General features: G+C 41.9%; 1 protein-coding gene across 5 annotated transcripts in view; it reads left to right on the forward strand.

Moving 5' to 3' along the window:
• The window catches only part of MAP4K3 (mitogen-activated protein kinase kinase kinase kinase 3), a 317,828-nt gene that overhangs the window by 78,637 nt on the left and 225,229 nt on the right, over positions 1–13,962 (forward strand). The window lies entirely within an intron of this gene.

The following is a 13,962-nucleotide window of genomic DNA, read 5'->3' on the forward strand; positions in this document are numbered from 1 at the left end:
ATTGAATCTGCTCCATAGTGTCCTTGTGATACAGATCATCATCTGAACTAGTGTGGTCAGTGGGTAATGTCCTTCTGTATGTATCAGCTAAACCACACAATGAAAGTCATCAAATCAATTCTGAAGACTGAAATAAACAGGGTGTGGTGGGTTTCAACTTGTTTGCACAAAAGCAACCCAATGGAGCCCCTAATGCTAAATGGATATCACCACTTCCAAAATAAATATACACAATACATAAACAGTGGAAAAGGGGATACACAAACAGGCGCTCAATACATAAATATAATAAACAAGGCGTAATGATTTGTATACATTCCTTAAATTGAAAATCTTCCTAAATAGTCCTCTCTTATAATTCCTGGACCCAGTAATGCAGTGTTTTTCCTCCTCATGAAGTGTGTAATATGTGGAAAGAAATATCAAAGCAACCACACTTTTGCTGATAAAAGGATGGAAGGAAAGTGTTGAACACACAACCAAAAGACCCAAATGCTAAGGGGGCGTACCCCACTCACAGGGAAAACGAGGTGTATGTTCCACAAATGGTATCTTTAGAGTGGTCTTTCACTCAATGGGGAAGATGTATGAAGCTCTGGAAAGTGATAAAGTGCAGAGTGATAAACGACCAACCAATCAGCCCACAACTGTCATGTTACAGGCTGTGTTTGAAAAATGACAGGTGGGAGCGGATTGGTTGGTCATTTATCACTCTGCACTTTATCACTTTCCACAGCTTCATACATCTGCCCCAATGTGCTGTAAATGTAAAATTTGTTACATTGACATTTGATTGCATTTACAAAATTTTTTAGTATATGCTTTTACTAGATTGTAATTTTCAGTTTCATTTTAGTCGAATTATTTGGGGTTTGTGAGGCCAACCCTTGACTACGATAAGAGGTTATGGGACTCCAACTTTTTGTGGAAATTGGGAAATCTTCATCCATGAAATGCATCCAAAGAAGACTCTCCAGGATGTCCCCTTTTCTTATTCCTTGTTTAATTTTTATCTTTGATTGCATTAACCTTTTTTTTTAGCTTTGTTTGTTTAAACTATTTTTATATGCACTGTGATAATGTGATGTGCATCTTGTTTCTGGATTCCTGTGTGTATGTAGACGTTAACCAATTATGTTTGTTAACTTTCCAAAGTGAGATATTTACCAAGAATACCTTTGTACATATTCGGCGGTATATGTTTGCTTTGGATTATCTAGGTGACCGCTGATGTCACTACCGTTTCTAGTAGTGACATCAGCGTATGTGTCGTATGTCACTTTGGTCGTGGGGACCGCTGATGTCACTTCCGCTTCCAGTAGGTGACACTCGTACGCCACTTCCGGTCACAAAGATGCCGTCAGCGGCACTAATTACTCTGACATGAGCACACACTGCCGGGATGTAGTTACTAGACCAGCGGCCGCATGGCCTCCGGTCTCAATCCCGACAGCGTAATCCCGGCAAGGTATTTAACATAGGCCTCGAAATACCGATGCCTATGTTAATCCCAACACGAGGACGCCGGACCGATCGTCCTCTCTGCCGGGTAAGTATACACTTAGCCCGGGGATGGAGGCACTAGGTTTAGGGACCCCCGGGGGGGATTTAGGGTTAGGCAACCCCCCCTCCCCCGGGGAAGGTTAGGGTTAGGCTAGGGGGAATGGTGGGTTAGAGTTAGGCACTAGGGGTGAGGTGAGGTTTAGGGACCCTCCCCCGGGAGGGTTAGGTTTAGGGTGCCGGGAGGGGGGTAGGTTTAGGTACTTATGGGGGGGAGGTTAGGGTTAGGTACCCCTAAGGGAGGGTTAGGGGGGGAGGAGGGTTGGGGTACTTACATCTACGTGTCAGGATGTTGAACCGCCGGGCTGCCGCTGTCGGTATTTGATCGGGCTGCTAAACACCCGCCGGCATTACATACCGATTCCCACACTGCCTTTTGAACACACAATTGGTCTCCTGCAAGAGGAATGCACTACACACGGATTGGTAAATTTTGGCTCCAGCTACACCCTTGGCTACATCTGATTGGCTGCCATCAGTATAAAATAATTAAGCAGTATAAATCACCTAAGCTCACACTCTTCCTTATGTCTTGACTTAGGGGTAAATTTACTACAGTGAGTGTTTTTAGAAGTGGAGATGTTGCCCATAGCAACCAATCAGATTCTAGCTATTATCTTCTAGAAGGTGCTAGTTAAATGCTAAGTAAAATCTGATTGGTTGCTATGGGCAACATCTCCACTTCTAAAAACTCTCACCTTAGTAAATTTACCCCAAAGGCTCCCAAGTGAGCCGAAACATGTTGCCCTAAAGGAAGTGTTATCTTATATTTTTCTCTCAACGTGAGATATGTTAATTTTAAGTCCCTTTTCTGAGAATATGCTGCTTTTTCCAGAAAGTGTCTCCCGATTTGCCTCATGGGATATACCTCTTTGAACTTTTTTTATTGTGACTATGTTTTCCTCTAGTATATTATATACATTTTTGTATCTTTATACATCAATGAAATTTTAACCGAGCTTGTGGGATTTGTGATACTGGAATAAATCATATTTTTGTGAATATTTTACCTGTGCATTTTTGGGATATTTTTGTCCGGACCATACATCTAACTAGAGCATTATAAGGTGCCACAGGAAAAGAAACTTTCGACTTTATTAAAGTGTGAGTCTTGGTACGCATATCCAGTATCTCTACATTAAAGATACCTTTATGAAATTTTAGCTTCCCACTATAAAGTGATTATGGTTTGCAGTGCCTTCTGTTTTTTCCGTCAGAGCACATTGGGTGAAGGACCACTCTAAAGATACCTTTTGTGGAACATACACCTTGTTTTCCCTGTGAGTGGGGTACATTTTGGTCTTTTGGTTGTGTGTTCAACACTTTCCTTCCATCCTCCTATCAGCAAAAGTGTGGTTGCTTTGTATTTATACACTGATATTTCTTTCCACATATCACACACTTCCTGAAGAGGAAAAACACTGCTTTACTGGGTCTAGGAATTATAAAGGAAGACGTTTTAGGAAGATCTTCAATTTAAAGAATGTATATAATTCATTAAGCCTTGTTGATTATATTTATGTATTGAGTGCCTGTTTGTGTAACCCCAACTCTGAAGACTGTCACTCTGAAAGTAATAAAGAACTCCTCCCTTCCGGGTTGGGTATGGGTTCCTGGCGGTCGGGATGCCGCCTGTCAGAATCCTGACAGCAGTAAGTTTACTACCCCTAACCCCGGTGCCTGAACTTGACCTCCCTCTCCCTGCACCCTAAAATTAACCCTCCCCCCTTAGTGCCTAACCGTAATCCTGCCCCTAGTGCCTAACCCTTGCCTTCTCCTATCCCCCACTATATACCTTCGGGATGCCAGCGGACAGGATTCTGGATCCGGGATCACGGCGCTGGTATTTAGACCGTCGGCATTCCGCATGCCGGGATGCTGACTACATCGTATCCCTACCAACATGGATCCTTGTTGCAGAGGAACAACATAAATCTTGGTGAATATATTTCTGTTATGTCATGTACAGTGCAAAAGTATTCACCCCCCTTGGCTTTTTACATTTTTTATTACATTACAAGCTGTCATTTTTTTTTTTTTTTATCTGAATTTTATGTGATGGATCTGCACAAAATGGTCTAATTTGGTGAAGTGAAATGAGAAAAATATATATAAAAAAGAATCTTTGTAAATAAAATTCTGAAAATTGGCATGTGCATATGTAATCACCCCCTTTGCTATGAAGCCCCTCAAAAGTTCTGGTGCAACCAATTACCTTCAGAAGTCACATAATTAGTGAAATAAAGTCCACCTGTGTGAAATCGAAGTGTCACATGATCTGTCAGTATAAACACACCTTTTCTGAGAGGCCCCAGAGGCTGCAACACCACTAAACAAGATGCATCACACCATGAAGACCTAGGAGCTCTCCAAACAAGTCAGGGACAAGTTGTTGAGAAGTACAATTGTGGGTTGGGTTCTAAAAAATATCCAAATCTTTGATGATCCCCCGGAGCACCATCAAATCCATCATCATCAAATGGAAAGAACATGGTACCACAACAAACTTGCCAAGAGAGGGCCACCCACCAAAACTCACAGATCGGCCAAGGAGGGCATTAATCAGAGAGGCAGCACAGAGACCAAAGGTAACCCTGAAGGAGCTGCAGAGTTCCACACCAGAGACTGGTGTATCTGTGCATGTGACCACAATAAGTCGTACACTCCATAGAGCTGGGCTTTATGGAAGAGTGGCTAGAAAAAAGTCATTCGTTATAAAAATAAGAAGACACAATTTGAGTTTGCCAAAAGGCATGTGGACGACTCCCCAACTCCCCTAATGTATGTAGGAAGGTGCTCAGGTCAGATGAGACTAAAATTGAACTTTTCGGGCACCAAGGAAAACCCTATGTGTGGCGCAAACCCAACACCTTCCATCACCCCAAGAACACCATTCCCACAGTGAAACATGGTGGTGGCAGCATCATGCTGTGGGGATGTTTTTCAGCAGCAGGGACTGGGAAACTGATTTGAGTCGAGGGAAAGATGGATGGTGCTAAATACTGGGATATTCTTGAGCAAAACCTGTTTCAGTCTGCCTGTGATTTGAGACTGGGTCGGAGGTTCACCTTCCTGCAGGACAATGAACCGAAGCATAGTGCTAAAGCAACACTTGAGTGGTTTAAGGGGAAACATTTACTGTAAATGTGTTGGAATGGCCTAGTCAAAGCCCAGAACTCAATCCAATTGAGAATCTGTGGTCAGACTTGAAGATTGCTGTTCACAAGCGGAAACCATCCAACATGAAGGAGCTGGAGCAGTTTTGCCTTGAGGAATGGGCAAAAATCTCAGGGGCAAGATGTGGCAAGCTCATAGAGACTTATCCAAAGAGACTTGCAGCTGTAATTGCCACAAAAGGTGACTCGACAAAGTACTGACTTTAGGGGGGTGAATAGCTTTGCACGCTGAAGTTTTCTGTTATGTTGTCCTAAATGTTGTTAGATTAACAATATAAAAAAATGCACAACTTCACAGTTGTATGCATGTTCTGTGAATGAAATGATGCACACCTTCAAACAATCCATTTTAATTCCAGGTTGTGATGCAACAAAACATGAAAAATGCAAAGGGAGCGAATACTTTTGCAAGGCACTGTATATTATTCAACTCAGTAATGCATTGCATTGCATTAATCATACCTCCCAACTTTGGAGCACTAGGATTTGGGACAAAGGGCATTGCCATGTTGTGATAGGGGAGATATGTTCCATATTCCTGATCTGAGACATTAGTGTCGGGTTGGCGGGACAGATCCGTCACATTGGGACTGTCACACCTAAATATTGACAGTTGGGAGACGTACTTTGACATTTTAAAGGGTGCCTTTAATTGATTTTCACTGCATCTTGCATGTTACTTTTGGTTTGTCATTGTGCTACTGAACATCTCTGTAGAAGCAGGATCACAAAGTTACCCTCCTACAGTATGACGATGTGCACTATTCTCCATTTAGTCAAATCACAGCTGCTGCGTTACACACATTACACATCATCACATCCTATCCAATCATAGATCACTCAGAACTTTCAGTGAATCCTCAGTGCAGACACTTTCCCATTAGCGGTGGTCTTTAATAATAATAATAAAATAAATTTATCACTGGGATAGAGATTATGGGGTCTGCCAGTATTGGATAGGCAAACTGCATTACTGTATGTAAACTAAACTGGCAAGTAAATAAACAGTTGAGTTTTGATTACATGCATAAGATTTCTGAGGTGTTAATATTGAAATAATTCTCACCTGAATGCGATCTGTACATCCTCTTTCTGAGAAGAACAGGTAGTGCTAAGCAGCCTATAGCTGGCTACACACCTAAAGATTATCTGTCCAACCAGCCAACTAGTTGATTGGTTGGAATGAAAATCTGGTATCAGCAATTTGCTCCCAAACGCCGGAAAATGGACAAAAACTGTTGTTTGAACAAATTGTTTAGATCAAACATTTAACAAACTTGTCTGAACGACCATTTTCATCTGTTTTCTGGCATTTAGGAGCAAATTGCCGATCATCATTTACTCCCATACGTTACCGGATTTTAATTCCAACCAATCAACAAGTTGTCTGGATGTAAGTTGGTCTAGTGTGTGGCCAGCTTATCTCCTAAAAGGTTTCACTAATTGCCTAGTAGTCTTTCATGAAGAGTTGTAAGAGTTTATCCATATTATTGTTTATGTACACAGTTTTATTTTTCAAGCCTTATATATTCCTTTATTAAACATGATATGTACAGATTTTTGTTCTGTTCAGTCATTCAGTGCTGCACCTAGTACTGGGGTTCTAAGTTGCACACTTAAAAACTGTTTTATATAAACCAATTAATACATTTTATGTCTGAACATTTGATATGGCCATTTCTGAAATATTTGTGTAACCCCATGTACAACCTCAGTAGTCTTTCTGACATATGTGGGTGCAGCGTCCCTTCTAGTATTGAATAAAGTGGGACTACTCTGATAACATAAGCTCACTATTTTTATTTAGGTTTTGTTATTTTTTATGTGTAATAATTAAGAAAGATTTGCTATATGCTAGTGGCTATTAGCCATATTTTTGGTGTCTTTTTTTTTTCAGTTTGTGGGTATCTTCCAGAACATTTTTAGATTGGGAGATCTGGCTTCATGTTGCAAAGTGAAAACATAATTCAGATGGCAGATAAGTTCTGCTACATGTATTTGAATATATGTGTTACTTGATTATTAGTTGTGTTCATTCAGTATAAAACACTATAAATGTTCTCTCTTTATTTTCCCTGAATGTTTGGGTCCATTGTGGCTAAACAGTTGTGATTAGAATACAGGTGCTTATGTATTACTATAAGAGGTTGGAGCGCACACTGTAGCATTAATTTCTAACCACTGAAATAAAGAACACCATAATGCCCCTTTATATGCTTCAGATTCCTCTCATGCCAGCTGAGAGCCCCCTCATATCCCTTTATATGCTCCATCATGCCCCTTTATATCCTAAAAGACCATCATGCCCCTATATATGCCCGAATGCCACCTCAGTCATGCCACTTTATATGCCAGCCTCAGTGCCCCCTCAGTCATGCCCCTTTATTTGCCAGCCTCAGAGTCCCCTTAGTCATGTAACTTTATATGCCAGCCTCAGAGTCCCCTTAGTCATGTAACTTTATATGCCAGCCTCAGAGTCCCCTTAGTCATGTAACTTTATATGCCAGCCTCAGAGCCCTCTCTGTCATGCTTTATATACTAGCCTCAGAGCCTCCTAATTCTTTCACATTTATATGCCAGCCTCTTGCCTTTTTATCTGCCTCATAGCCCCATTCAGTCATGCCCCTTTATATGTGCCAGTCTCAGAGCCCCACCTGTCATTCTCATTTGTATGTTAGCCTCAGAGTCACCCCAGTCATGCTATGCCCCTTTATATGCCTCAGTCCCTAGAGGCCACTCATGCCAGCCCAGTGTCATGCCCTTACCTGATCCTAAATTGAATTGAATAAAGTTTAGATTGGCTCTGGCTGCTTCTGTTCAGTCCTCCATCCGTCTCTCACACTGTTTGCTTTCCCAACACTTTCTGTCCGCCATGCTCCTCCCACATTGGCAGCTCCTCCCACATTGGCAGGGGAGCCTCACACACTGCCTCCAGTCACACCTGTAACAAGAAGGATTAGTCTGTAGAGAAATTGCACTTTACATTGCAGTTGGTGGATTTGGACAAATTAATAAATGATGATACCAACTATGTTAATTTTCCATCTGCAACAGTTATTCCGTAATTATCTAATTGCGTTAAATTGTGTTCTGCAGGTTGTGCTGCAATATAGCAGGCACTTGAAAAGTGGAGGAGGTGATATCCTTGAGCTTTGTTGCTACAGGGAATTAATATTATACTTAATTCCTTGGATTAATGAAAAGATGGAATCTGAAGGCTGCACAGCATTTTTAATAAGTTTATAAACCCAAATACATGGCCTACATGTTTGAATCAATGAGTTTCTAGTCCATTGGGAAAGCTGTGTAACCTGCAGCTTTCTTCCTTTGAATTTTTAGAGTGACATTGATTTCCGACAGGACAAGCAGGGGTGCCACAGCGCCTGTGTATTTATCTTCTAATTGGAGTTTAAGCTTCATGAATACAGGCTTTATATGTGGGTGTTTGAATCTATATGGATTATACTGTATATGACAGCCAATATATTGACAGGTGTATAACCACTGTGTCTCCGTTTGCTAGGAGCTACAGGTACTACTCATTCAGCACTATTTGTTGGAAAGTGACCATTCTCTTTTTGCTTGATACGGTTATGTTATTTCATTTATTAGTTGGTTCTCTTCAGCCCTTCTAATGAATACTAAAATTAGATTATAGGTGTCTGAAGGCATCAGTTGTCCATCATTGTAAATATATAGTATTATGTACAATAATTACATTATTCATTATAGTAAAATGCCTTGGACAGCTGGCCAATTTGGCAATTTAGAGTGTCAGCCAGTAAATAATATATAAGTTTTCCCTGGATCCGTTCACATTATTGTAATGTTATCCACAGCCACAAGATCTTTAAAGTGGAATACATGTTACATTATGTAAACATGAAGCTGAGAACCATCATCCTGACCTGCAGATCAAACCTATCTGCATAACGCCGTGTAAGCCAGGGTCAGGTCTTACAGGTAGGACAGCTGCATGGTGTGAAGCATTCACTGTCCCCTGCTAATAGGTGAAATAATAGATTGCTCTAGGGATTGAAATGGAACATAAATTCTTTGAGTGTTTGTAGTATCCGTGTGCTTCAGGCATTGTTCATCTGAGGTGTGTAAAACACATTTGTTACTACAGGTGCCCAGTGGCTAATATGGTTCTAGTGTCTGCCGCAGCTAATTGGCATCTATCAGGCAAACAATTGAATTGCTCTGATAGACACCCATTACTTAAGACGCCCCAAAAAACTATTGAACTATTGAATTCCCCCTTTAGATACATAAATGATGGAATGCGAAAGATATCATATCATTAATAAAGACAATGGAGAATGAAAAAATAAGTTGTTATAAGATTATTATAAGTTGTTTATAAAGTCGTAACTTATGTCATTTGATTACATGTATCTATCGCAGTGATACACACCACAGTAATGTTACAATAATGAGATTTTATGAGAATTTCATGAGGCCAAGAAATTTCTATATTGACGTCTGCCCACGTTTAAGTACCCTTACAACTTTTGTCATGACAACTAATAAATTTGCCCTAGCGAATGATACATGTCATTTTTATTACTGCTTCCAACGTCCCCCATCATGCTGGAAGTTTTCAGTCCATGGTAGCAGGCTTCTCATTGCATGGGCCTCACAGTCTGCACAGAAGTATGGCTGCGGCAGCAGCATAGGGTTACAGAACATGCACTACTCTGAAATAGACTTCTGGGAAACATCCCGGCCAATACCATAGTTATTATACACTAGTATAACAGGTCATGGGCAGACAAAAGGATGTTGAATTAAGGAGCCACAGTCATTTGTGGGAGTCAGCAGGATTGTTTATGGAGAAACAAGGAAGATCTATATCTATTAACCTCAGTGGAAGAAAATCCAAAAGTTTAGACTCCTAATTAGGCTTGTTTAATATATTCGGTCTGCCAATTTATTGTTATATATTACCAGTTACTTATATGGTGCGCACATATTGTGCAGCACTAAACATCCACATCAGTCCCTGTCCCAGTGGATCTTACAATCTATGTTTCTTAGCACATGTGCACACACATGTTAAATTTGTCAGGAGCCAACTTTCCTTCCAGTACGGTTTTGTGTTGTGGAAGTAAATCCACACATTCACAGGGGAGAATATACAAACTCCACACAGTCACGGTCATGATGGCCCTCAGTGATGTGAGGCAGAAATGCTATCCATTGCACCAATGGGCATAAGGTATATTAGTGTTCACTGCAGCTTCATGAGTGGTCATTGCGCCGACCGTGAAAGAGGGCACATCTGAGAACGCTGAAGTTGCGCCATAGAAAGGGGCGTGGCCTTCCCAGGGGGAGGGGGGAGTTGTGTTCTTTCAGGAACTCTACACTGTACACTGGGGGAATTCTGTGGGGACAGGGAGAGGGGCAGCTGCACAGCAGAAGGTGGGGTGCCACGGGTCCACTGAAGTCACTCTCTCATCAGCAGGGCACCTCCATAAGGGCAGGACGCATTTTAGCATTTTAAAATTGGGCAGGGTGTGGCACCCCGCTGGAATAGCCTGGTGGGAATGCTAATAAATGTGTGTATGTAACAAGGGGTCATAATCTTTATAGTTACAGTGAAAGCTATTTTTTTTTAGATTCCTGTCTAGGTGTGACTCATATTAGATATGTCTGACTGGAATTGGTATGAAATACCGTCGGCCGCATGGCCAGCGGTTCGATTCCTGTCAGCGGCAGCCCGACAGAAGCAGATTGCGACGCAGCGGAAGCCCGACAGCGCTGGAAATCCCGATCGTGGATAGGTAAGTATCCACTAACCTAACCCCCCTAACCCTAACCCTCCTTAGGGGTGCCTAACCCTAACTTCCCCCCCCAAGTGCCTAACCCTAATCCCCCCTCTAAGTGCCTAACCCTAACCACCCCCTTCCCCGCTGCCTAAACCTAAGACCCCCGGGGGGGTGCCTAACCCTAAGTCCCCCCCGGGGGTGCCTAACCCTAACTCTCCCTCCCCCTAGCCTAACCCTAACCCTCCCGGGGGGGTGCCTAACCCTAAGTCCCCCCCGGGAGCCCCAAACCTAACCCCCCCCCGCGCGCGCGGCTGTCCGCTCGCGGCGCCCGGCATCACTACGATCGGCATCACTACGATCCCGGCATCGGGGAAATGCGGGCGTCTACATCTAGACGCCCGGCATTTCACCCTTGCGGGGATAAGACAGTCGGGAAGCCGGCTGCCGGTATTTAGGCAGTCGGCTTCCCGATTGCCTCCCGTCTGACTAGTGCTGAGATTGTATTCCTTTAGTTCTGGTGATATTCTCATTGGTCAGCATGGGAAGACCTCTAGCAATAAACCTGCTAGCCCAACAAGTACCTCACGTGTTTATTCTGTGCTTTCTAAATCCCACACTGGTCAGTTTTAATTGACATTACTGGTAGTCAAGTTTGTCCTCTATTTTGCTTGTTTTAAATAAATCTGAAAGGATATTACAGTGGGTGCATTAGACAGAAATGCCGAGTTCGCTATACAGGAGATACTGTACCCATTATACTTGAGTAACGCCTGTGTGTTTGTTCTGTTGTTCTAACACTTGGGAACATGGGGCACGACCCCTTCCCGTTCCATCTGATTCCTTTTGATTATTTTTATTATTATAGTAAAACTGTAAAATATTGATGGGGCTGAAATACTTTTATTTCTCATTTTTAACTTGCAAAATTCCCCAAGCCTTTATCATTATAAAGATTTCACCAGTATTTTGCTCACCACGTCGGGCTGTGGTTGGACCCATTATTACATAGTGTGTTGCAATTTTTTTCTAACATTATTTATCACATGGAAGCTTTGTAAAACTAGCTCCACAGCAGGGAGTATGCACAGAAGCATAGAGCGCTGCTGCAATATTATATTCTTAGTTAAGTATTTGTGGGTTAAGTATAGCAATATTTGTTTGTTGTAGAATCTGAGGGGGGCACTTTTACAGCGCTAATAATCCAATATGCCAGACCATCTGGAAGCAACCACAGCTGTAAATGTTCCCATATCATTGCAAGCAATTGTATGCGTGTGTTTTGTAGCAGAAATGGACTTGCTGTCATCGGCTGTATAAGCCATTTAGACTTTAAGTAATTCAGTGGGGCAAATTCAATTTTTTTTTTTGCTCCTGTAAGTGATGGGTGCTTGACGGAGCTATTCAATTGTTTAGCCGACGTGTGCCTAATACTCATTGCACTTGTTTTTATGTAGCATCTTATCAGAGGCGCTTTAAAGAAAGAAATTCTCAAATAATAGGTATTACTATAATCTTTTATTTATATGGTACCACAAGGTGTTCGCAGCACCTTACAAAGTAGATAAACAGAAACCATTTGAACAAAATAAGACTAAAGTGACTTACAGTAGAAAACATTGCAGAACATGGACAAGCTCTATAAACATTGCTGCATTAGCAGTCATAATACTGAATGTAAGCATGTCTTCAGAATGGTGACTGTAATTTGCAGGCCCTATAGATATAGACAGTATTGTCCCCAATTCAGCTCTCTGCATTGCCACTACTATTATTAGCTCTTTTTAATTAGCACGCACACATTGTGCAGAGCTTTGCAAACACTATTTAGTCATGTACATCAGTCCACGCCCCAGTGGAACGTACAAACAATATTTCTTACCATATGGAAACACACATTCACACTAGGATTCATTTTCGAGTCAAAAGCCAACTAACATACTACTATGTTTTTGATTTTGGGAAGAGACCCACACAAACTTGGGGAGAACATACAAACTCCACACTAATAGCCGTGATTGGAAATTGAACGTATATCCTCCGTGATGTGAGGCAGTAACACTGACCACCATGGCCTCATACTGCCCATCATGTTTCCATACCGCATCAGGGACCCACAAGTTTTTAAAAGAATTTTCTACATTTCTACTTCTTACCTATAAATATAGGTAAAGTACTCTGTGAATTATCTCCGTAAACCTGAGGACCACAAAGCAGCCTTTAATGGCCACACCTCGCACTGAGGTTGCCATTCATGTCATAAAAGGCTAAGATAACCTGTGAATGTTCAGCTCTTGTCGAAATTACATGGCCATCGAGCATGCTGGGAAATTGAAGCTTATCAAGGACTGGAGAGCAGCATGTATTCTATCCTTGTTCTATTTGATGTTGTGCACAGAAACACTCAGTTGAATAACATGCATTATACAACTCACTCCTGCAATTAATTAACGGAAATGAAGGCACATTCTGTGTATAAATAGAATCTGGTTTGTTAGAGATTGAACGCCTTAGTATGACATTAACAGAACAGACAGTTTTGTCATAGCATATCAAGTAAGGTCAGCTAAGATGCTTAACGCATTACATTCATTTCACTGCACAGTGTTTACTTGCAGGCAAAAGGCTCCATGGAAAGGTTTAGACAGGATTGGCATTGGGGCTAAAACAAATTGTAAGCAATACAGGTCTATTCATTTTCACTTATTTTAAGACATAAGAAATGTATATTTTTTTAGGTGAACATTGAGGGATGTTTTTGAAAACTTCTCATCATGAATTCATAGATTTGCTCCTACACTACAGGGCTAGATCTAGGGAAGCAAATTGCTCCTCATGGGGCCCATTTATCAAAGGGAATTTGAGGTAAATTCACAGAAAACACTTGTTTTCGGGGGTTTACCTCAAATACTAAGTATCCCCCGGATGTATGAAGGAGGGACCGCAGAAGGGTTCTCCGATTCCTGCTGCGATCCCTCCATTGCCGCTGGCAGCTGCCTCCCCCATAGGTTTCTATGGGGGATGCGATGCTGCCAAATGCTTTGCATTCACGATATTGGCCCCAGCAGCTAACGCCATCTGAAGATAGCGTTACTCGCTGTAGCCTATGGGGATGGGGACTTGCCACATGTCAGCCGGCGGAGGGATCTCCCAGATCCCTCCACCGGCAATGGGCGCCGCTCATGTGCAGTCTGCACCCTGCATGTGCCGGATCATACATTCGGCCGCTATGATCGCATTTTGCAATGCAATCATGGGCGGTACTGCATGCCCTGATCGCATTACAAAATGCGATCAATGGGCCCCTGTAGTGTGCCTTAAAACATGAACCTGGTCCTATGTTTCCTTTCATATTATTGTAGAAAATTATCAGATTAGTGGCTGATATATATTTTCATACATGCCCCCATTATTTAATGATCAGTTATTTTAGGGTTTCATCCTGCATGCACATTGGG

Source organism: Taudactylus pleione, unplaced genomic scaffold, assembly GCF_031769625.1.
Source record: "Taudactylus pleione unplaced genomic scaffold, aTauple2 ptg000201l, whole genome shotgun sequence".
NCBI classification, from domain to species: Eukaryota; Metazoa; Chordata; class Amphibia; order Anura; family Myobatrachidae; genus Taudactylus; species Taudactylus pleione.